Source organism: Lissotriton helveticus, chromosome 3_1 (genome assembly GCF_964261635.1).
Source record: "Lissotriton helveticus chromosome 3_1, aLisHel1.1, whole genome shotgun sequence".
Taxonomy (NCBI): domain Eukaryota; kingdom Metazoa; phylum Chordata; class Amphibia; order Caudata; family Salamandridae; genus Lissotriton; species Lissotriton helveticus.
Window position 1 is genome coordinate 1,195,841,303 of NC_136061.1, and position 23,188 is coordinate 1,195,864,490.

At 41.6% G+C, this 23,188-nt stretch overlaps 1 protein-coding gene across 1 annotated transcript in view; it reads right to left on the reverse strand.

The window, feature by feature from the left end:
• JHY (junctional cadherin complex regulator) overlaps nt 1–2,900 on the reverse strand; it is a 443,466-nt gene extending 440,566 nt beyond the window's left edge. The window contains exon 1 of the mRNA XM_078681831.1: nt 2,831–2,900. The gene's annotated coding sequence lies outside the window, so the exon portion shown is untranslated. The remainder of the gene's footprint in view (nt 1–2,830) is intronic.
• Between the last annotated feature and the right edge of the window lie 20,288 nt (nt 2,901–23,188).

Genomic DNA, 23,188 nt, shown 5'->3' on the forward strand with positions numbered 1-23,188 from the left:
AGTATTATTTATTTATTATAGGCACGGGCTCATTCTACTCTATTGGTGTTCTGGAGTCTTGAGTCTGTGCCGTATAGTTCTGAGGGCAGTTGGGAGTCTTACTTTGTTATTGGCAGATGTCCTTTCGTGATGCTGTTGACTTTACCAATAAAGTGATTTATTTCTACATTCCTGCCTTCCCGTCTACTTAACAGTCAGGCAGGGCTGTATATTGGCGCCTATGCTTTTTATTTTTTACATTAACCGGCTAGAGCAGTTTAGGAAATCATTGTAAAGACGTACCGAAGGTAAGAAATAGATTGGTCTCAGTATTACTGTAAGAGGATGATACTGTTCTCATAGTGAGTAAAGTGAATTGCTAGCCGCTTTTATTAGATCAATTTCATGATTTTATGGATAATCTCGGACTGAAAATTAATTATATAAACCCTATGCGATGACACTAGGCCCGAAAAAATGCCAGAACCAACACATATGTAATTAAAGAACATCACATTGGCAAAGTGGATACATTCTGCTACCTGAGTATTTTGTTGGACAGTAAAATGAATTGGGATCCCTTGAGTAGAACACATGTCCAATCGTTCAACAGGGTAGCTCACAGTATCAATGCTTTCTCTAGGCACCTAGGATATAGCCATATTAAGTCTATATTACATCTCTACAAAGCAAAATGTGTACCAGCTGTGTCATTCGGGGAAGATCTGGGAATATAAGCCATGTCAACCAATACAAGAAGCAGAAAATAGATTCTTTAGGAGGATACTGAGGATCCCCCAGAGTTTGCCCCCAGAGATTGGGCACAATTAATTGGGGGCTGGCTTTACTTCGGATCATATAGGAATCTGCCCCTTACTTTTGTTGTTTTCAGTATGGCTAAAAAGTGAATTCGAGTTTAACAGAAGGATCTTAAGAGAATGTTTGTGACTGGATCACTGTCTTCATATGCTATGGTTGAATTATATCAAAACCATTTTGGCTGAACTGGGTAATGTGCAGCTTTTTAGTGACCATGGCTTGATTTATAAACCAGATGTTGCCTGGATGAAGGGGTCCTTTTTGGGATACATGCAGGACAAAAGGGCCAAAAGTTCACTGTTTAAAGGCCTGTGCTTCGATTGTGCTATGATAAATTATCCAAGCAAGATAGACTGGTATTTATCGCTAGATATGCCGGTTTTACATATAACACTATTAGTGTATTTTCATCTGAATCTGTTTCCACAATTATTAGTGAGGAGGTATAGTCTTTGGACCCTCCGTTATGCTCATGTAACATGACTACTGCACTAGACACTGTACATATCACCTTCATTTGTCCCAAATGGGCTAGTTTAAGATACAACTATATCCGTCCCCTTCGTCTGCCTCTGTATTTAACCAGCCTTACTCTATCTGCAATTTTTAGATACATTTAACATTTGCTACTATGTATCATGGCTTTTAGAAGGACTGTTTCATTCTCGTGTATGAAATTGTATTTTAACAATTGAAATTGATTTTAATGAAGATATTGAATTGTTTTTATTGTACTTTTATGATTTGCTATGTGAAATCTAATAAAGCTATTTTGACTTGCGTTGACTTGTGCTTCTTATTGTCTACAGAATGGTAGTAGGATGGGTACAGGGTTATTAATGTCTTAATTGTGTTCAACAGCACAATGGACCTTTTAACACATTACCAATAACAGTAATTGTACAGTGCACAACAGTCCTTTCCGGCTGTCTACATGTTTTGCAGAGTTGTAGCAGAAATAACATTACCCCCACATACTTGATTTTTTTTTTTTTACTTAAATTATAAAAGATTACATTTGCTCAACTGGGTTTCAAACCATATGTAGGTTAGATGCGGAGCATTGCTGCAAGAAGTGTACAGCCACTGTACGTAAAGCAATAACATGCATTAGATGCACGTTGATTTTTCCCAGTAAGAATATGTGTACAGTGTCTATGTTTACTTGTTTACTGTTTGTACATTGTTTTTATGCAAGCATTAAGATAAACGTTCTTCCGAATAGGCATCTCAAAAGAGGCGATAATAGTTAAAAGATGATGGCAGGAAAGAAACACCTATATGGCATGCACTCATACACCTAGGTGTTTGTATTGTTTATTTTTCAGACAGAAGCACATAAGAGAGTGCACAAGCTGTACCTTCTTGTGATTCCCGTGATTGCCTGGGTATTCTGTGAACAATCAATCTTCCCAATGCAATGGATTTAAAAGAGCATTTCAAAGTCTTGGGAAAACTCTAAAATGTGTAACACACGGTTACACACCCTACGAACGGAGTTGCATTCATCTAATGTAGCAACGTTGCATATACTATAGAGGAGTGTTTCTTAACCATGGGACTTTAGTGAACCCCTGTGGCGCACTATAGAATACAGAAACAAGTGAGTGCACTTTAATAGTGGGGGACACGGAATGTGAGCATACAGTGATGATGAGTGATGAGTTCCGCAACAAATGTCTTCAATCTATACTCGTATATGATCTACTGCTTTTAGGCGCTGTGATTCAAAGAAAGGGAGTTAGACATATAACGAATATTAAATGCAATTAAATATTAATTTTAGGCGGTGTGAAAGGAAGGATCAGTGATACATTTCCGATTGTTGATGCGCAGTCTAAATCCAATGGTTCAAAGCATCAGTCTGAGCACGTGCCGATCACCCTTCCAACTAGTACAACACGCCATGCTGATTACTCAAAGACTCTCCGCTGGTGTCCTCCCGCACATACCCTTCCCATACACCTCCAAATCCCACTCCTGCGGAAGATACCATCCCAGCACAATGGGAAGATCCATGCAAAACACCTACTGAGTAAATAACACCTTCAGGTCTCACGAACCATCGCTTTTTGTTGTATTCGGTTTCCGTGACAACTGTCGGCAAAATAGAAGAAGGACTCCATCCTTTATTGTGCTAACGATATTTAAAAACTTGCTTCAGCAACATGCAAATCTGGGGGCCATGATTAAAAATGTCGGTAAGACAAGCCAGACAGCCATGTGGAAGCATATCCGTTTGCAACTAGTTTACAATTGCTTCACTCATATTTAGCTGATGTATAAATGTTTTATATTGCTTGCTCAATATTTTTTTATTGACATAAATGCATGCATAGCTAAAATCACCGGGTCATACATATACATACATATACTCCTACGGATCTTTTAGCCCGTAGAGTAATCAAGTACCTTTTACTCTAGTATGTTAAAGAGGAGAATGTGGTCGACCTATGAAAGCTTTTAGAACAGAGGAGCTTCTCGCTGGGTCGAGTATTTTGCCCGAAGCTGAGCCCTCGGGGCAGCACAGAATAGGATTGGCTGACAGACAGATGTTTTCGATTGGTTGTTTCTGAAAATACGACTTACGTCACAAACATGCAACTCTCTTCCGGTGCGGAGCTGAGCTTTCCGCAGAGTATGAATAATTGCACTTTTAGTTACCGGCTCTTATAGCTAGCATGAGTTCCGAAGCTCGTAATGCAGCCTTGTCAGTAGTGCGTTTTATTCCTGACAAAATGCGTTGGACAGAAGGGCTTTAAGTGTAGGGTGTCTATATAACTCCAACCACTAGTATATGTAGACCTTTGTACTTACTGCCAGGACTTTAAGTGGGAAAAAAATGGGGGTGCCCAAATAGGGGCGTGACAAATTTCTTAAAGGGGTGTGGCCTATCCGAGTAGGGGCGTGGTCTACATCAAGATAACTAGCATTGTATATTATTAGCTTCCGTGCCTTTTTTAATAAAATCATGATTTTTTTACATTAAAACTGTGGAAAATCTGCAATGTTGCTTAAGAAAATCATGAAGTCGCATCCAGCAAAGGATAATAAAATAGGCAAAAAAGTTTATTTATTAAGTATAAGGCTCTCGGTTTTCCGTTTAAACGGATTTTTACATATAAATACAGACGGAAAAAATATTTTTCTTCCGTCTGTATTTATAAATAGAAACTGAAAAATACGACCTAATCAGATTTCCAGATTCCGAGAATTATTTGTCAATCTGTGCTCCAGTCCGTGGTTGCCTCGCCTCGCCCCTCTTCCTAATTGCAGTGTATGCCTGGCCACTTTAACACCTGCTGGGCCATTAATCTTTGGTAGGCGCGGGACAATGAGTGTGAACCCAAAAGGTCAGAAAGACCAGCGGTTCCTTTATCACAAAGCTCAGGCTTTCACAAATCATCGCGCCATTTAGCTTCAACTTCATTCTTTAAACTGTACCAATTATAAAAAGAGATTGGTTAACATTATCCAGGAAAATGATAAAAAAGAATATTAAATAAAAAGTACAATAACTCTAAAACAAAAAAGTTAAAAGTATCGTGTCAACTGGAACTGAGCAAAGGTTCAGAGGGGGTCTGAAACTCCCAGCCTCGGTAACCTGAAGTATTTCACTTTGGCCGAGATCTCAGAAACTATGATTGTTCTACTCTACAAATGTGTTTTACATTAGCAAAGGTCTTAGTTTTAAAAAGTGTGAATTAAAAGCTGCCAGCTCACGTGGGTGTTGTTGGATATTTTAGGCCCCAGAAATGCGAGGGAAATAGTGCACGGCAGGACTAATGCAAGGACCTTACATTTATTTCTCAAATGAGAACTTGCTGCTTCAGAGGAGGTTGTTTGCTCTTTCAGCTATGGATAGTCAACACGCACCACACAGCATGCTGCAGGGAGGAGCATGGAACTGACAATAAGGAGAACGAGGCATCCAATATCTCTAATTTATCACGAAAGCAGACAGCTCTTTCATGCAGTCTTTGGCCAGATCACTGAAAGTGCTCAGATGTACTCTTCTAAATTCAAATTGTTTTTACATCTAATAATCATTGCTAGTGACAGTGTTTTCAATATTGTAACACATCAGCAGCTCACATGTATTACTGCAAGTAATCTCTGACACCACTATGACTTGCATTACAATGGCAAAGTTTTCTGATGACTGTATTGTGTTTACTTAATTTGGCGCATATAAACATATAGCTAAACCTATAACAACCGTGTGCAAGGTCTATTTAAATAAATGTGGAAAAATACTAGCTGCAACGCCTTTTTTTGCTTGCGACAAAAATAAATGCGGATATATACAGATAAAATGACATAAAAATAAATATGGATAAATACAGACGGAAATGTTAAAAAACATAAATACCATAAAACCGGGAGCCCTAATTAAGTATAAGCCATAAAATATCAAACACTTTAAAAATACATGTAAAAATTATTTACATTACTTAGAAATCTATTGCAGGATTTCCCAAAACCCTTGAAGATATTCACTGTGTCTATTTTGCTGGGGTTTCTCACAACAATTTTCTTCTGCAGACCTTCTACCTTTTGCCAGCCAACTCTTTACATACAGCTTTGCGTCAAATGTTTCAAATGGAGGACCATTGAGTTTTACCCATAAGCATGAATAAATGGTCTCTACAAGAAGAGAGGTCCTTGTTGGACTAGCAATTAAGTTCATTGCGCTGAAACCTCTCTCGCAATCCGTATTACTTGCTGGCATGGTTTCCATGCAAACTACTAACTTTTTTAATGCTTTAGGGGTTTTCTTTCCACTGAAATCTTTGAAAAGTCTAAAAGCTTGGATAGTATCTTTTGCTGGCAGCTGAAACTCTGCACACAGTTTCTGGATCTCTGTTTCACCATAAAGAATGCATTCACCACCAGAAGGCAAGTTGCCTTCATCTAGCACACTGAAGCTGGCTATAAGTTCTTTCTCAGAATGCGGGGCACATCGTTTATTGATATTTACAGACAGACTTAGGTAAAACTGATTTGGATTAAGGGCAACAGAGTTTCTTCTACCATGGAAAAGAGGAACATTCTTGAATTTGCCCTCGTCAACTGCTCTCTGAGCCGCAGAAGCAAACTCACCTGGTGAGTCCTTCATTGCTCTAAATATACGTACTTGACTAACCAAAAGTCTGTGGGCACTAACAATTGTAATGTCCCTCCTCTGTAAGGGGAGTGATAAGTCTTTGAGCTCTTGAAGTGCATCACACATTACCGCCAAATCTCTGACCCAAGTGTAATGGATTTGTCAAATCACGCGTCGAAGCGAAGTTGCACAACAGCATTATACCTGGTACCAGTCAGTGTGATTGTATATTCCCCATCTGTGTAGAGTGTCACTGTTAGATCTGGGGTTCTCTAGTTGGCAGAGGTAAGTACCTTTGTCCAAATAGGGACCCTTACTTCTAGTCAGGGTAAGTGTGTACACACTGTAGATAACCCCTGCTCACCCCCTTGGTAGCTTGGCAAGAGCAGACAGGATACCCCCAAGGCAATGTGTAAAGTATTTGTACCAACACTCACAGTAATATAGCGCAATACCACAAATGGACACTACACCAAGTATTTATACAAATATAAATTACTTTATATAGGTTAGGCAGATCAAAATGTCATAAACAGCACATACACAATCACTCTTGTTTTAGAAAATGTTCTCTTAAAAAATGTTCACTTGGGTAATGTTCTCTTAAAAATGCTCACTTGGATAATGTTCTCTTAAAAATGCTCACTTAGATAATGTTCCCTTAAACCTGGTGAATAATGAAATTGACAGAGCCCTTCGGCTTGGAGGACTCCTGCTCCTAGTGTGTGCAACGTTATTTCAAAACTAATGTGACTGAGATGTTTTTCAAAAATGCCCCAGCTGCACTCGTGGAGTCACAGAATCACCCAAAGTAGCGTTTTCCCATATATCACAACTGTAAAACACCTTCTTATTACACTACAATGGATTAGTTGAGGCAACTAATGTGTAACTAGAGATGGGGTCAGCAGAACTTACTTAGGTCTCATCAGAGAGGTATAGCTTGGTTTCTTTGACAATTGAGCGTGGTACCCACAACTGGGAGTAGCCGCTGCATTTAGGGAGTCAGTCGCAACAACCAACAAGGTGATGGGAATAATTCTAACATGAATTTACGTTAAGTTTCGGACTCATGAATCCACTGAAAGCCCGTGCCATCCCTCAATCTCTGCACTAATGCACAGGATGGAAAGTGCCAACAGGTGCACATGATGGAAAGTGCCAACAGGCCCAGAAATCAGGTGAGAAAGAGAATCCCTCTGTCTTTAGAGAACCAGGGAATGGGAGCAGAAGAGCAATGGCGAACTGGAGCCCACCTCCTTTCCACAGCTCTGTTTCAAGAGACAGCATCCCCTGTCTTGGTGTTACAAGGGGAGGAAAGCTGACTGGCTGTAGGACTGAGGGCATGTGCAGTACAGATAATACTGGGCATATAACAAGGAATAGATTCCTTATGAAACAAGCTGTACTGGTTTCAGCAGTGAGTGGTACAACAGTGACCCGGGGACGTGCCAGCAATCTGACTGAAAGACTCGGCGCACTGCTGCAAACACACTTGTAAGACCCACCAAACAAAGTAGGCAAGAAGCAGCACTACAAAGGGGCTTGGCAGGAGAGGTGCTAACGGTGACCCATGAAATAGAGAGGGTGACAATTTGCAACTGCGAGGGCTGCCAACCAGATGTGAACTGAATTATAAACTGGAAAGCGAGGGCAGCTATTCGGCTAAAGTCCAGAAGAAGTCGTGAATATAGATCTCCCCCAGTGGTGTAACAAAGGCCCCCCCACACCCTCCACGATGCGGGGCTCCACAAGTTCCTAAGTGTGGTCACAGGGCGCCCCCTCCAGGTCCTTTGCAGGGGGCCCCCACAAGTTTTGTTACGCCACTGACACGTAAGTAACAACAGGGCGACCTGTAAAGAGAAGGCAGGCCTGCCAGTAGCGAGTGTGATCATAATCTCCCCCCCTGTGCAAACTCCGGTTACCTTAGGATGTGAAGGGGGCTCTGGGGCGTTGCTGGGGGAAATCCTTGTTGCTTTGACCAATCCAAGCGCAGCTCGGAAATGACGATCCCGGGCCGGTGGTGGTGAATACTGGCAGGGTGTTTTCAAGGCTCCTTCTCAGAGCTGCGAACCCGGCCTCGGGCACACAACACAGCTAGAGGGGCGGCGGTGGAGTCAATGCGCACACAGCGCTCAGGGGCAAAACAGGCGCTCCAAAGTTCCTCAGCAGTGCGTTAATCCCTACACACAGAGCGCAAGGGACTAGATCCTGGGGCAGATCACGTTTGAGGCAGAGTAGGCCTCACGACCTTACACCCCAGCTGTGTGCCGATGAGCACACAGAGACAGATTTCACAGGGGGGCAGCTTCACGAAGGCACAACACAGAGACCCACACAGCAGCTAGAATGGTGGGTGCTGGAGAACTTTTGTATCCCTGAGTTCCCAGCTCTTCTTAGGCCCTTGGAGACAGGCAGGCTTCAGAGGGGCAAAGCACACAGCACAGCTCCTCTTCAAGTTAGGGGGCCACAGCACACAGCAGACAGTCCCTTCCTCAGCAATCACAACAACTGTAGGTCAGCTCCCAGAGACTCAGCACGGATTCCTTCTTGATCACAAAGTTTCTTAATCTATTTTTACTGGGGCTCCAGTCCAGTCTTTGTTCTTCTTCTTTTTTTTTTTTTTAAATACATTTTTTATTGAGCAGAGCATAGTTAAGGTACAATACATATATGGACAATTTGAACAATTTGATCAATGGAGATGAATATACAAATATTTAAAAGCTTCTTCTGTTAAAAACTGAATGAAAGGGAGGATTTTGGAATACTTCAAAAAGCTGTGAGCAGTCAATGTTAATAAAACTATATATATACATTTTCAAATACAAGCAATGTGCAACATCCGCAAAATTCGATCGTAAAGTGCAAATGCAATACAGTACAATTCAACCTGAAATAAAGTGCTAGTGCTTAAAAATTACTAATAGTGCAAATACCACAGAAGAAAAAGTGCGCTTGTGACTTATTGATAAAACCTACCAACACTTCAAGACTGCTTAAGAATAATATAGACCTTTTATCAGTATTCAATCTAATTCTTAACTTAACACCTCCTTATTTCCTGCAGATTCTCAAAATACTTCCAGTTCAAATCTCTTAACTGCTCCCGCTCTACTAGCATACGCTTTTTCAAAATTCCATGACCTCCTCATTTTATTAAGCCATTTCAAATGGGATGGAACTTCTTTTGATTTCCAATTTTGGAGTATTAGGGAGCAGGCAACAGCACAAGAAATAAATACAAACATTTCCTCAGCATCTTTGAGCAACCTTCTGTCATTACATATACCAAATAGGGCCAGTTCGGCTCAGGGCATAAGTGTTTTCCCTGTAGCCGCCTCAATATCTGAGAGAATGGCCTCCCAAAAAGATTTCAATTGGGGACAAGTGAAAAATATATGAAGCCAACCACCCTGGCTGTCAGCTTGGCATCTAAAGCACTTGTTCCCAACCTCTGGGAACCTTTTCTCAAGTGCCTCCGGAGTCCAATACGCTAACCAGCGGTACAAGAAAGCCATCCTCTTGAACTTAGCAGCCCGCAATGATTTATAGCCCAACATGCTTATGGTTTCCCAATCTTTGCGTGTTAAATTACATTGTGTTAGGCTACTTATTTTATCTAGATGGCGATCTATCATAACTAATTGCCCGTCACAATGAAGCCGCTTGTACCAATTCCCTATGCCGCTGATTTTGGCTTCATATAGAAGTGTTACCATCTCACTTGTCGAGTCAAGCAGTCCACCTATATATTTTTTTTAAAGTGGACAATTTGTGAGTATTCAAAGAGCGTTGGTCGCCAGGGAGTAGTTACTCTAGCCAGCACTTCTTGTCACGTGATAATTCTATTCTGAACAACGAAGTACCTTAACTCCCTAAATCCCAAATTCTCCCAATATTTTATGTGGCTGTTTCTAATTTGGAGGCCGAGACCAAAACATTCTCGTAAGCTTAAAAACTGAGAGGCTGAGGAACAAAGATTTTTCTTAAAAAAGGACTGCAATCTAGATGAATATTCATTCAAGGTCTTGTATCTTGTCCTTTTTGGGAGCTTTGCAATCTTTAAAAATACCTGGATTTGAGAATCAGACTCTTGCATCATTTTTACTAAGAAGAAGCTATCTCGATTGTTTTTTGAACCTATCAGACCTGCCACCATATCAAGAAAGGCTGCCTCATAATATGTTTTTAAATGTGGCAGAGCCAGTCACCCCTGTTCAACTGGGAGTTGGATCACGGACAACTTAACCCTAGGTGCTTCCCCCCCCCAAACAAAACTTCTGATCGTAGATTCCATGTCTTTAAAGAAAATAGAATTCAATTTGATTGGAACATTGCAAAACAGGAATATTAACAAGGGTAGGATTGACATCTTAATCAAAGATACCCTGCCAATCAAGGTGAGCGGGAGTAAAAGCCATTGGGCGAGAAGATTCTTAATTTTATTCTTCGTTCTCACATAGTTGAGAAGATAACGCTGGTGATAATCGCAGGTCACATATATGCCTAAGTATCTAGCCGGGTCCCGGCTTGCAGCCTGGGCACGCAAACAAGATGGAAAAAGGCTGATGTTGGTGTTTAGAGCGAGAACCTCCGTCTTCTTAGCATTTATTTTGTAACCTCCTATTTGTTCATATGCTTTAAATTTCTTTAATATGATTTCTATATTCTCTTTAATTGGTTTCAAATAAAGAATGATGTCATCCGCGAAGAGCTTGAGCTTCGCCATCCCAGGAATAGGGGGGAAAATGGCAGGATTGTTCCTAATTCTGATCACAAGGGGTTCGATAAAAAAGGTAAAAAGTAAAGGAGATAAAGGGCAACCCTCTCTAGTCCCTCGATTGACCTTGATTGAACCGGCCTTATTTGAATTTACTATGACCTGCGCCGAAGCACCTTGATAGATGTTCCGCAGCATCTTGATCACTTGCTCTGGAAACCCAAATTGGGCAAGGGAATAAAACAGGGTTGCCCAGTTTACCAGATCGAACGCTTTATCCCCGTCGACCATTAAAATACAAGCAGGGGTTGAGTTGATATTAAAATAGTCCAATGCCTGAATTAAAAATTCAGTATTAGAAGCCATTGAACGGCCTGCTATGAATCCTGACTGATCGCTATGTATTACTTCTTGCGCAGCACACATAAAGCGACGGGCCCAGATTTTCATTAGGATTTTATAGTCTGAATTCAGAAGGCTAATAGGCCTATAAGTATTAATATCTTCTGGATTTTTTTCTTTTTTTAACGAAAGATATTATTGTTGCTTCCTTAAAGGATGCGGGTATCAATCCTCCTAACTTGATATAATTAAATAAGTTCTTAAGGGGTGTTAATAGGTCCTTTAAAAAGATTTTATAAAATTCGATTGGAAACCCGTCTTGCCCACTAGCCTTCGCCCCTGCTGTTGCTTTGATAGCATCTGCTATTTCCCCTGTACAGATTTCAAGCCCTAATTGTGTAGCCCGATTGGCCGTGATCTTTGGAATTTCTATGTTCGCAAAATAGTCCTGTATCTGATCTTCCCCCACAAGATATTCAGTAGTGTACATATGGCCAAAATACTCCAAAAAAGCCCTTTGAATCAGGTCGTTGTCAACTATCATTTGGCCATTTATAGAATCTCTTATTTTAACTATCAAGGCAGATTCCTGTCTTTTTCTCACAGAATTAGCCAGGAGCTTCCCTACCAACTGGCTATCCTCATAAACCCTTCGTTGGAAGGTTCTGGAGCTGTTGATCTCTTCCAGTACAAGGAAATCTCTTAACTCTGCCTTTGCTTGCTCCAAATGATTCGGGCGAAGGTGGAACTGTAGGGCATATTCTTTATCTACAGCCTTTTGGAGCTTAGGTATTTTTTGTCTCCTCTCTTTAGCCTGGGCAGATGTATAAGATATTATCTGGCCACGTGCTGCCGCCTTAAATCCCTCCCAAACCGAGAATGGTTCTGCTGTGTCGTTATTGGTTTTAAAGTATTCCGTAATCCACTCTCCAAAACTAGCCACCCAATCCTGGTTCTGGAGCAGGGTATGATCCAGCTGCCACCTGGATTGGTCCCTGCCCCCTACTCCTAGATTGACTTCCAACTCCACCTTCCCATGATCGGAGAAGGGATTACACCCAATAGAAGAACCTAGAGTCTGAACGGATCTTGATATCAGTAAAAAATCGATTCTTGATGACGTCCGGAAGCGGTGCGAATAACAGGTAAAGGATTCCCTTCTGGGTTCAATGAGCGCCATGGGTCTATGAGTTGGTATTCTGATATGAAAGCACCCAAAACTTTTTTAGTATTGGGTTTTAGTTGTTTCTTATTTTTATTAGAGGTATCTTTTTTAAATCTTGTATATAGTTGAAGTCCCCTCCCAAGATAATCTGCTCAGGAACCCCCCTCGGAAAATCATTGATTTCTAAGATGCTAGACACCTCATCTGATATCTGCCCGTAGTAATTCACAAAGTTCATTACCTTCCCCTGTATTCTAGCCACAACCCATAACCATCTCCCCTTAGGGTCCCTTCGAATCTTTAAGACTTCCCAAGGAAGTCTTCTGGAAAAGTAAATAGCAACACCCCTCTGGGCTACCCAAGCTGACGCAAAAAGTGCGTGAGAAAAATATTTCGGGATAAATAAATTAGGGGTGTTGGATTTAAGATGGGTCTCTTGGAGAAATAGCACATGGGGATTCTGAGAAACTGTCCATTTTATAAGAGCGCCATATTTCTGTTTATTTAAAACGCCATTGGCATTAACTGATAGGATACTACATTTATTCATTTCCATATTAAAATTCTCACAACTTTAATTCCAACATCCAAAATTCGGTACAAACCCTGCCTAAGACCTCTGCTCTTTTTTGCTGCATTCACCCCCAGCCCCCACTCTATCCCCAGGTGAACCCCCACCCCACCTGAAATGTGGAACCTTCCATTCCCCCCACGCAAACTACATTTCCCCCCCTTCCTACTAACCTGGGTGTCTTCTTGTTACACCCTGTGTGACCCTGTGGACCCCTACCCCCCGACAGGCAAGTTAAATTGATTCTATTCTCATAACATTATGATAGCAAAACAGGGCAAGCAGATCACATAGCACATATTTGAGTGGAGCCTTGTCACGACCAGAAGGGCCTGCTAGTTTCTGTAGTGCCCTATATTTCAAGATGTTAAAGAACTAGTTAAAGAACTTGTCCTCAGAAAATAGGAAAGCATCCTATTTTCGCACTTTTCCTCATGCTCAACCAATATTCACACTGCTTACGTCCTGCTCAAACATTTGCCTCTGAAGAGATCTCCTTAAGGAGAGACTGTGCTTCCTCAAGGTCGGAAACCATGTAAAACTTTCCCTTCACAAGGACTTTGAACTTGAATTGTTGAGCAATCGAAGCTTGCGCGCCATTCACTTTGAAAAGGTGGAGAATTTTGACAAATTCTTTTCTGCGACGTGCTGCTGTGGCAGTCATATCGGAAAAAATTCTACATTTTTTTGTCTCAGTAACTGAGAATTGTCTCTGTTGGAATGCCTTGGATAGAATTTTCTCCTTGATCCTGTAATCAGCAAACTTCATCAGGATAGTTCTGGGGAAGGTTGAGTTTGCGAATCTCTGTGCCGGAACCCGATGAGCTCTCATGATGGTTAAGTCCCCCTCAAACTCTGGTAATACTTTTTGATGGATAAAAGAGTTAACCCACTGAAGCGTGTTAGAGCCTTCCAGGCCTTCACGAACCCCCACTATCCTCAAATTGGATCTTCGGGAGTGATTCTCAAGTTCCTCAAGCTTGTTTTCGAGTTTACTCTCCAGGAGGCTCTTTTTACTTGCTGCCTCTTTAGCTTCTGTTCTTGCTTGATTAATGTGATCTTCGAGAGCCGATATCCTTTCCTCCGCCTCATTTAATCTGATAGGGAGTCCTGACATCGACTCTTCAAATTTTTCCAGTCTGGGTTGCAAGGCGGCTATGTCAACTTGCTGGTTCAACTTTATCTCACGAATCTCATTGAGGATTAGGTTTAACATCTCATGAATGTGGATTTGGTAGCTCTTTTCCTTTTCCTTTTCAGAGCTATCGCCTTTCCTCTTTTGAGGTGACGAGGTTACAGATGTTGAAATTGCAGATGTTAAGCCCCTTAAAGCCCCTTCTTGAAGCGGTATAACGGGTGGACGAGAGGGAGATAGCAGAGCTGCCACTGAAGATGGGATCTGCTTAGATAGTGTCTCTATCCGTGATTCTTCGCTGATTAAGCTCGGACTTGCCTCCGCCTCCGTTCCAGAGACTGCACTACTTGATTCAGGCCTGGCTGCCACCTCAGAGCAAATTGTCACAGGTAGTTGAGGAGCTTCTGATATAGTTTGTTTTATATTCTCAGGCAATTTCAGGGAAGAGTCTATTTGTTTGTGCACTACCAATGCTACTGGGGATGAAGCTAGAATTCCTGAGTTCTTTTCGAGCGGGACCGCTGATGTTTGAGGAATACGAGCGATCTTTTTTCAAATAGGGGAAAATCTCTAATCCCTTTAACTCCGCTCATACTTTGCTCGCCCGGAGATGGCTCAACTTCTGCTGCATTTTCTAGTAAGGCTGAGGTGTTCTCCGTTACATCTTCTGTGTGGCTCCCCCCGCAGTTACTTCTCCTGTCCCTGCATTAGATGGAGAGGTTAAAGTAACGTGGAGTTAATCTTCTGAGCTCTCTGGCGTTGTATCCTTCCCCAGAGCGGGAGATGCCGCGCTTCCTTCTCCTTTTTTGCCCTTCTCCCTTTCTTTGGCAGCTATCCGAGCGGCTTTTCTAGCTAGGGCTAGACAAGTTTTACTCTTGAGACGGGCAGTTGTTTCCATCTTGGCAGTTTTGCTTGCCTCTTCATTATCTTCACTATCCTTTAGTTGCCTCCCCATTATCCCAGCGGGGGGCTCGAGGTTTTAAGCTTAAGGGCTTAAGGGCAATTTAAACAAGCACAGTCTGTCGGTAATTCCGTCGAACAGCAAACAGTCTATATGCCCCCTTTATCTCCCCCTCGCCTCACCTTTCACTTTGCTGAATATCTGGACTGCCTATCTCTCAAGGAGGACTCCTGAGGGCTTTCATGGACTTGCTGCACGATATTTAAATGCGGTTTTTGCTCCTGCTCCTGCAATCACGAGCCTCTTCAGCATAAAAGCGCAGAAAAAGCAGCACATCGAGGGCGTCAAAGGGCAAGAGGCATACTCGCTCGAAAATCCGAGCGCCCAACTCTGCAGTTACTCAAGGGAGTCCACGGCTCAGTTCTTAAACTTGATTTTCCCGACTCTCCTGGGCGGTGGCACCAACACGCCACTCGTTTTCAAGCCGCTTCACTCGAACGCCATTACCGCGGTGACTGCCGCTGTTGAGTGTGGGCGGGGCCACGAGTCGTGACGGCTATCCGGAGGCGTGGAACTCCGGAGCTATCCCCGCTTTAGTTTTACTGGGGCTCCAGTCCAGTCTTTGTTCTTCTTGTGTGAGGGGTCCTGGACCCAATCTAAACCAGTTCTGGGTGCACTCTGCCAATGCACCTCCTTTTTCCTATGTGAGTGTGGGCCAGGGCCATCAGATGCACCACAGGAGGTGGAGCCAGCATTGTGGCAGGGAGACAGCCCTATTGAGACCCAGGTGCTATTCCTCCCACCACTCTACATGCAGATGGGTCTATTCAGCCTTGTGCCTACTCAGCCAGCCTCCTGGAGCCGCCCCCAACCCTTGTCACTCACAAAGCAGACGTCAATACAAAACCAGGCAGAGGCACACAGAAAGGTTAAACAGGAAAATAGCCACTTTCTAAAAGTGCTATTTCCAAACGTAGAATTTAAAAACCATCTTCACTAAAGGATGTGTTATTAAATTCTGAGTTCAGGGATACCAGAGTCCATATGTCTATCTTGCCGTTATGGGAAGATATGCAGGTAAACATGTCACACAGCATTCCCCATGTTATCCTATGGGCAAGATAGCCTTTCAATAGTGAAAAAACGAAACTGGCAGTATTTCACTATCAAGACATGTTACCCACACTAGTAACACCAAACGAAAACCGGGACATCTGCTCACCCTACCTTTGACCTTTGAGGCCTGAAAATTGAGCCCCCTTTTGGGGGACCCAAAAAAACTGGGGGGCTCAGCCCCCCACATCCCCCCCCACTTAAAGCCCTGCTTACTACCATTCCTAAGTGATTTTAGAGTTTATTTGTTTGTATCTCTTCCTTGAGTGACTTTACAACTTGTACATTTGCAATTTCTTCCCTCCTTTTGCTTCACGCGTACATTTGCAATTCTTTTCCTGTTTAATATCTCTTATGTCACTCATGTAATCCAAAGTCCTTATGTAACGTAACTAGTTCTTTTGTAAAGCGCTCTGACACATTCGGGAAATGTTCGTGCTATATAAAATCTCGAAAAATAAATAAAGGGTGACCAGATTCTCAAAACAATAAGCATTTGCAATGCAATAGGTCTCGCATTTACGTGAGTTTGAGCTATTGACATTGCAAATAATAATGCCTTTTTTTGTTTGAAAAAAAAATAAAAGGCATTGTTATTTACGATGCCAATAGCTGAAACTCGTAACTGTGAGACCTATTGCATTGCAAATGCCTGTTTTTTATTATTACTAGCGGCCAAGGCTTTAAGTGGGATGAAAAAACTGGGGGGGGGGTCTCTCAAAGGGGTGTGGCCAATGTAATTAAGCGAGTGGCTTAAAAACATGTAAGCTAAAAATCTGTGCTTAGCATAGTGCGCCACCCTACTTGTATTTTGCTGTTTCTGTCTTTGCATCCAGATATATGATACAACAAGTACCATCATGCCGAGTTTTGGTGGCCGGCCGAGATGGGCCCAGCACCGCTCTCTAGCTCTAAGGCAAAAAACCTGGGGGTTACATGGGATGATGGCCTATCTTTTGCACCTCACATACAGCAGGTGGCTGGAGGTTGCCTAAGTAAACTTAGGAACCTACGGAGATTTCTTCAACTGCTCCCGGAGGGCTGTCGAAAGACGGTTATTCATGCCATGGTCACCTCGAGGCTTGACTATGCCAATGGCCTCTATTTAGGACTCCCCAAATTTCTAATTCAAAAGTTGCAAACCATCCAAAACTCGGCTGTGAGATTGTTAAGGCATGTTCCTTTTAAACATCATATTTCTCCGCACCTACGCATGCTACACTGGCTGCCGGTGGCTAGCCGGATAAAATTTAAGGCTCTCACTTTGGCTTATAGAGCCCTACACGGCACTTGCCAGAATTATTTAAAAACACGCCTACCTAGATATTCCCAGGCTAGACGCCTTCGTTCTAACTGTCAGGTTTATCTGTGTGTCCCCCGAGTGAAAAGGGCTCGATTGGGAGGCAGAACTTTTTCCGCAAGTACAGCACTTCTGTGGAACACCTTGCCACCCGAATTGCAACAAGCATCCTCCGAACCTAGTTTTAGGAGACTACTGAACACTTGGCTTTTCAGGCAATAATTTTTTTTCTCCTATTCTGCCCCTTACTGCCCACCGAGCGCCGGGACACTTCCTCCGGAGGTAGCCGCTCGCGCTTTATAAAACTCAGTATTATTATTATTATTATTATTATTATAATACCTACAACAAGTCAGGACTTTTGTCTTTGTCAGTGGTTGTTACCTGCATAAAATAAATAAGCAGTAACTATGGCTTGTATATAATATTGAAAAAGCTTCCACTTAAAGCCCGGGTGACACCACAACAATGTTGCTGCTCCTGAGTTTCAAAAAGAGAAGGGAAATCCTAAGAGAAAATGACTCTCTTTAAAGGATTTCCCTTCCCCCGACAACGCTCACCTGGCATGACCTCATGCCTAACTTCTCCACTAGTGACAAGTGAGCATGTGCGCATTAATATGCCTGCTGTCACTGCAGTCCAGGAAAGAAACGGTCAGCCAGTGCCACGGCACAAAACAGAGCCCGATAGAGACCCATTTCGATGCCTCCTTCTTGAGACCCAGCCCACTTAAAGTCCTGCTACCGGCTCTGAGACCCGGGCGGACCAGGTACACTTAAAGTTCTACTGACTCATCCTCTTTCTTTGGTCACATGAGCAGCAGGCAGCTAGGGGAGGGGTGAGGAGGTGCCAACTGGGCTCCCATGACTTCTTGGAGGGGAGGGTGCAAGCTGGCTGGGGGTCTGAATATAAACAGAGTTCCTCCGGCGGGGTCTGCCATGTGGTTTGTTTCAGTGCACATCCTCGTCCCTCAGACGGCCGGGCTTCAGTGTCCCACGAGAGACAGTGCCTGGTATACGGGGCTCGGGCGGGAGGGGCGGTGAGGGCGGAGGGGAAATGAAATAAGCGGAGTGAGAGACAAGGAGAGGAAGGGGGGAAAAAGGAGAAGCAGAAAAGAGTGTAGGGAGCTGGAGACTGGAAGTGGGAGAAAGGGGGTACACTTGGAAGGAAGAAAGCAGGCATGCAGTAGGATGAAGGAGGGGGGAAGAACCGGAGAAGGGAAAGAAAGTGATGGAAAATAAGTCAAGGCTGGAGAAAGCGGGAGAAAGAAAGAATGAAAGAAAGAGGGAGGAATGGACGAGGACTAAGAGGGGCGTGGAAACCATAGTAGGTAGGGCCCGGGAACAGCAGGTATCGTTGCAGGCCCACTGCGCACGGGTGTCGGTGCTCAACAATAGGGGTGCTGCAGACGAGAGACAGCCATTACAATGCAACTTTTACAACGTAATGACATTACAACGCAACTTTTACATCGTATGGTCCATTACAACGCATGTCATTACAACCCATATTCCATTACAACGCATGCCATTACAATGCATATTTGTTTTTTTTTAAACGCAAATAAGTACTCGCTTTAAAAAATAATACTCAGTTATTATTTTTAGAACGATAATAACATGAAATATACACCTTGCACCATATTTAAATAAATTGTAAAATTAACCCTGGCACGGGATGCAGGGAAAATAGGGGTTTTGGGCGGGGCAGTGTATTAAAATGTAGGCAGGAACTATAGACACTGATTAAAAGTAAATAGTCGATTCAATAAATTAATACTCGGGTATCAATTTAAATACTCGTTTATTAAAAGAGAGAACCCCTTGCACAGGCTGCAGGCAAAATAGGGATTTTGGGTGGGGAAGTGTATTAAAATGTAGGCAGAAACAAAAGACAGTGATTACAATAAATAGTGAATAAAAAAATTAATACTCGGGTATGAATTTTTAATGCTCGTATAATAAAAGAGAGTACCCCTGGCACGGGATGCAGGGAAAATAGGAGTTTTGGGTGGGGAAGGGTATTAAAAGGTATGCAGAAACTATACACACTGTTCAATATAAATAGGCAATTTAAAAAATAAATAATCTGGTATTAATTTAAATACTCGTATAATAAAAGAGATTACCCCTGGCAAGGGATGCAGGGAAAATAGGGGTTTTGGGTGGGGAAGTGTATTAAAATGTAGGCAGATACTATACACAGAGATCAATAAAAGCAGTCGAATTAAAAAATAAATACTAAGTTATTAATTTTAATAATCGTAAAATAAAAGACAGAACGAATTAAAAGTAAATCATGTTTGCGAAAACGTATGAGGAAATAATTAGAAACTAAAACTGTTTAACAAGATGCATGTTTACATAAACATGTTATTAAGTTAGCACATGTCAACTGAAAAACGTGAGGCAAAAGTGGGAGGAGCAGTAAATTGATTCCAAAGAGACTTCACTAACTCAAAAGTATATAAACCACACCCGTGGGATGATTAGTTTCGTTTCAGAGAATAAATAACGGGTGACGAAACTACGAGCAAGGTAAAGTTTACGAGCGACTGAATCATCTTGAGATTATCTTTCTTTTCATCAGAGGGAATATATTATTAATGTGTATTTAGAAATACATAACCCTCCAGAGGAGTTGGATGAATGTCGACGGAAGGTGGAAAGAATTTTAAAGAGAGGTAAATTAATGCTATAAGTATATGATTAATATTTGTTTAAAAATCCAAGTATATTTAAATGATTTTCAAAAAGTAGTATGTTTATGTATAAATGTACTTTACTAACAACATGACGTAAGATAAGTTAAACAACTATTATCGCAAAAAGAAAAACTACGAAGACACGGAGAATAGAGGTTTACTAAATATGTACAAATTATTTTTTTTAAATTACCACTAATACTCTTTTTCTTCTAGAGTGAAAATGGGTTTAAAAATATTTATATTGTGTAGTGCTTTTACCAATTTTCACTCATGATGAACTGGAGGATTATCTTCGCAAGCAGTAAAGATGAAAATATTAATATAATTCTCAATTTAATTGTTTAATATTAATGCTTTTCATAAGTCATTCTGTTAAGAAAATGTTTCATTGAAATGAAATGTGCATAAAAAAGATGATATAGTGAGGGAGTGTTTCTCGTAGCACTTCTATTCTACTTTATCTGAAAGAAAAAACAAGCCCTATCATAATAAAAAGATGATGGGGCAACACTTATAAAATGTTTACATAAGGAAATGCTGGTTTTGGAGAAAAAAAATGGAATGTGTTCCAACGCGTAAGAGAATTGTTTGGAAACTCGATCTTGCATGTCACCCATGTGATGTTTTTAAAAGACTTAATAAAAATATTTTCAAACCATGTCTATTTTTATATATTTAATGTGAGTAAATAGTACTCCACGCTAATGGAGAAAACTCTGCACAATTATTATAGTTTATAAATTATAATAATATTTTTTCTACCTTCACAGCCCACCAACTCGTAAGCAGAGTCGAAAGTTTAAATGAAAAATACCTTCCCACTACTTGTTTTTTTCACGCATTGTAATTTAAAGTGCATCACAAAATGGCTACATAGATGGTGAGGGAATGCTAACGTCACATAAAAAAAGCCAATAAACATTAGGCTAAGGAAGGTCCAGTTAAGAACACAAAAGCCAATAAAATGTCTCTGCAACTCCGCGCAGGGGAAGGGAATGGTTGGTAATAGTTCTTCTTAAAATGGTTCACAACCAATGAAAAATAAGCACAGAATGCTTCTGTTTTTTAAATACGAGCTAATCAGATGTCCAGCAAACTCCGCACAGGGGGAGGGAATGGCTGCTAACAACAAAGAGGAAAAAAAAGTGAATGTTCAACCACGCCTTGGAATAAAACACATGCGTGTTTGTATAAACGAAGATTGCGAGGTGCTGTATTACGCACGTTTAAAAAATATGTGTAAGCGAAATATTCAAGAACTCATATGCGAAGGGTTAATGGTTCGGTGCAACTTGATATGTGAAAGAGTTAGAGTGTAGCGCATGGTACGTAAATAGAAATGAAATTTAAAGCTAATGGATTGCTCCATGCTTCTACGGTCCAGTAAAGGACCACAGAGCAACATTCAAATGTCTTATAAAGGAGTCATGAAGCGCGAGGGGATATAAATCAAAACAAGCATGGAGAGCATTTTGTTTCATTTGTTAGAACTTACCACCCTTTAGTTGTTGAATGTTTTAATAGTCATATAGACCTTCTTTGCTAGGCTAAACCGGCTAATAAAGTCAGGATAGCTTGTTAAAGTCCCTTGTCGTTGGCTCGGGACTTTACTGCACCCTTCAAAGCACTACACTATCCGGCAGTTACCCTAAAGATGCAACTCCATGGAGTTAGAATAGTAATTTTAACCCCTACACTATCCAGCACTTACCCTACAGATGCACCATTCTGAAGTTAGAATTGTGATTGTAAATCTGACACTATCCAGCTCTTACCCAAAAGATGCACCACCGAGGAGTTGGAATAGTAATTGTTAATCCTACATTATCCAGCACTTACCCTAAATATGCACCCCCTGGAGTTAGAATAGTAATTGTTACTCCAACACTGTCCAGCACTTACCCTAAAGATGCACCCCTTGGAGTTGGAATAGTAATTTTAACCCCTACACTATCCAGCACTTACCCCACAGATGCACCACTCTGGAGTTAGAATAGTGATTGTAACTCTTACACTATCCAGCACTTACCCTAAAGATGCACCAAACTGGAGTTAGAATAGTAATTGCTACTCCTACCCTATCCAGCACTTACCCTAAAGATGCACCCCCCCTTGGAGTTAGAATAGTAATTGTTACTCCTACACTATCCAGCACTTACCCTAAAGATGCAACCCCCTTTGGAGTTAGAATAGTAGTTGTTTATCCTGCACAATAAATCACTTACCCTAAATATGCACCCCCATGGTGTTAGAATAATATTTGTGACTTCTACATTTTCCAGCACTTACAAAAAAAATGCACCTCCCTGAAGTTAAATTAGTAATTGTTACTCATACACAATCCAGCAATTACCCTTCGATGGACCACAATGGAGTTGGAATAGTAATTGTTAATCCTACACAACCCAGCACTTACCCATTATATGCATCCCCCCTGAAGTTAGAATAATATTTGTAACTCCTACATTTACAAGCACTTACAATATACATACACACCCTTTGGGTTAGATTAATAATGGTTACTCCTACACAATCCAGCATTTATCCTATATATGCACCCCCATGGATTAACAATATTATTTTTCAGCACTTACCCTAAATGTGCACCCCCCTTGGCTTTAGAATAATTGACACTGTTTTTTGTATAAACATAATTTAATAATGAATTTATATACAAATATATTAATAACAAAAAATATCATGTAACTTTATTGAAAATAAATATTTTCATTTCAAACACATACAGTTTATTACTTAACCCCTTCGCTGCGGCCGCAATTCCGCCGCAGCGCTAGGGGGGAGGGTGGGCCGAGCGGCGCTCGCATGCTCATTACGGAGCCGCTCCGTCATGAGCCTCGGTTGAGCTGTGCTCATGACGGAGCGGTTCCGTCATGGCCCCGCCCGCTCAATGGAACATCCAGCGCAGGCGCGGAATTTGCGCCGCGCAGGCGCGCCGAGCGAGCCATGACGGAACCGCTCCATCATGAGCACAGCTCAACCGAGGCTCATGACGGAGCGGCTCCGTCATGAGCATGGAAGGAGTTAAAGTAAGATAAATTTAATGATAAAAAAATTGTCTGGTTTTTTTTGTTGTTCGGTATGACTTTTACGCGTAGACGTCAAACATGTAGGCAGCCATTTTGAGAAGCGTCGCCGGACAGAGCAGAAGGAAGGGAGAGCTGCTCAAAGGTTATAAACTTTTTAAAAGTTAATTTATATCATGCATGAGTGACTTTTATTGCAAGGAGAGAACAGGGCGGTTAATAGATGTAAATAATGTGTTTACAATATAAAATCGTAACATGTCACAAATCATGTTGTTAGTG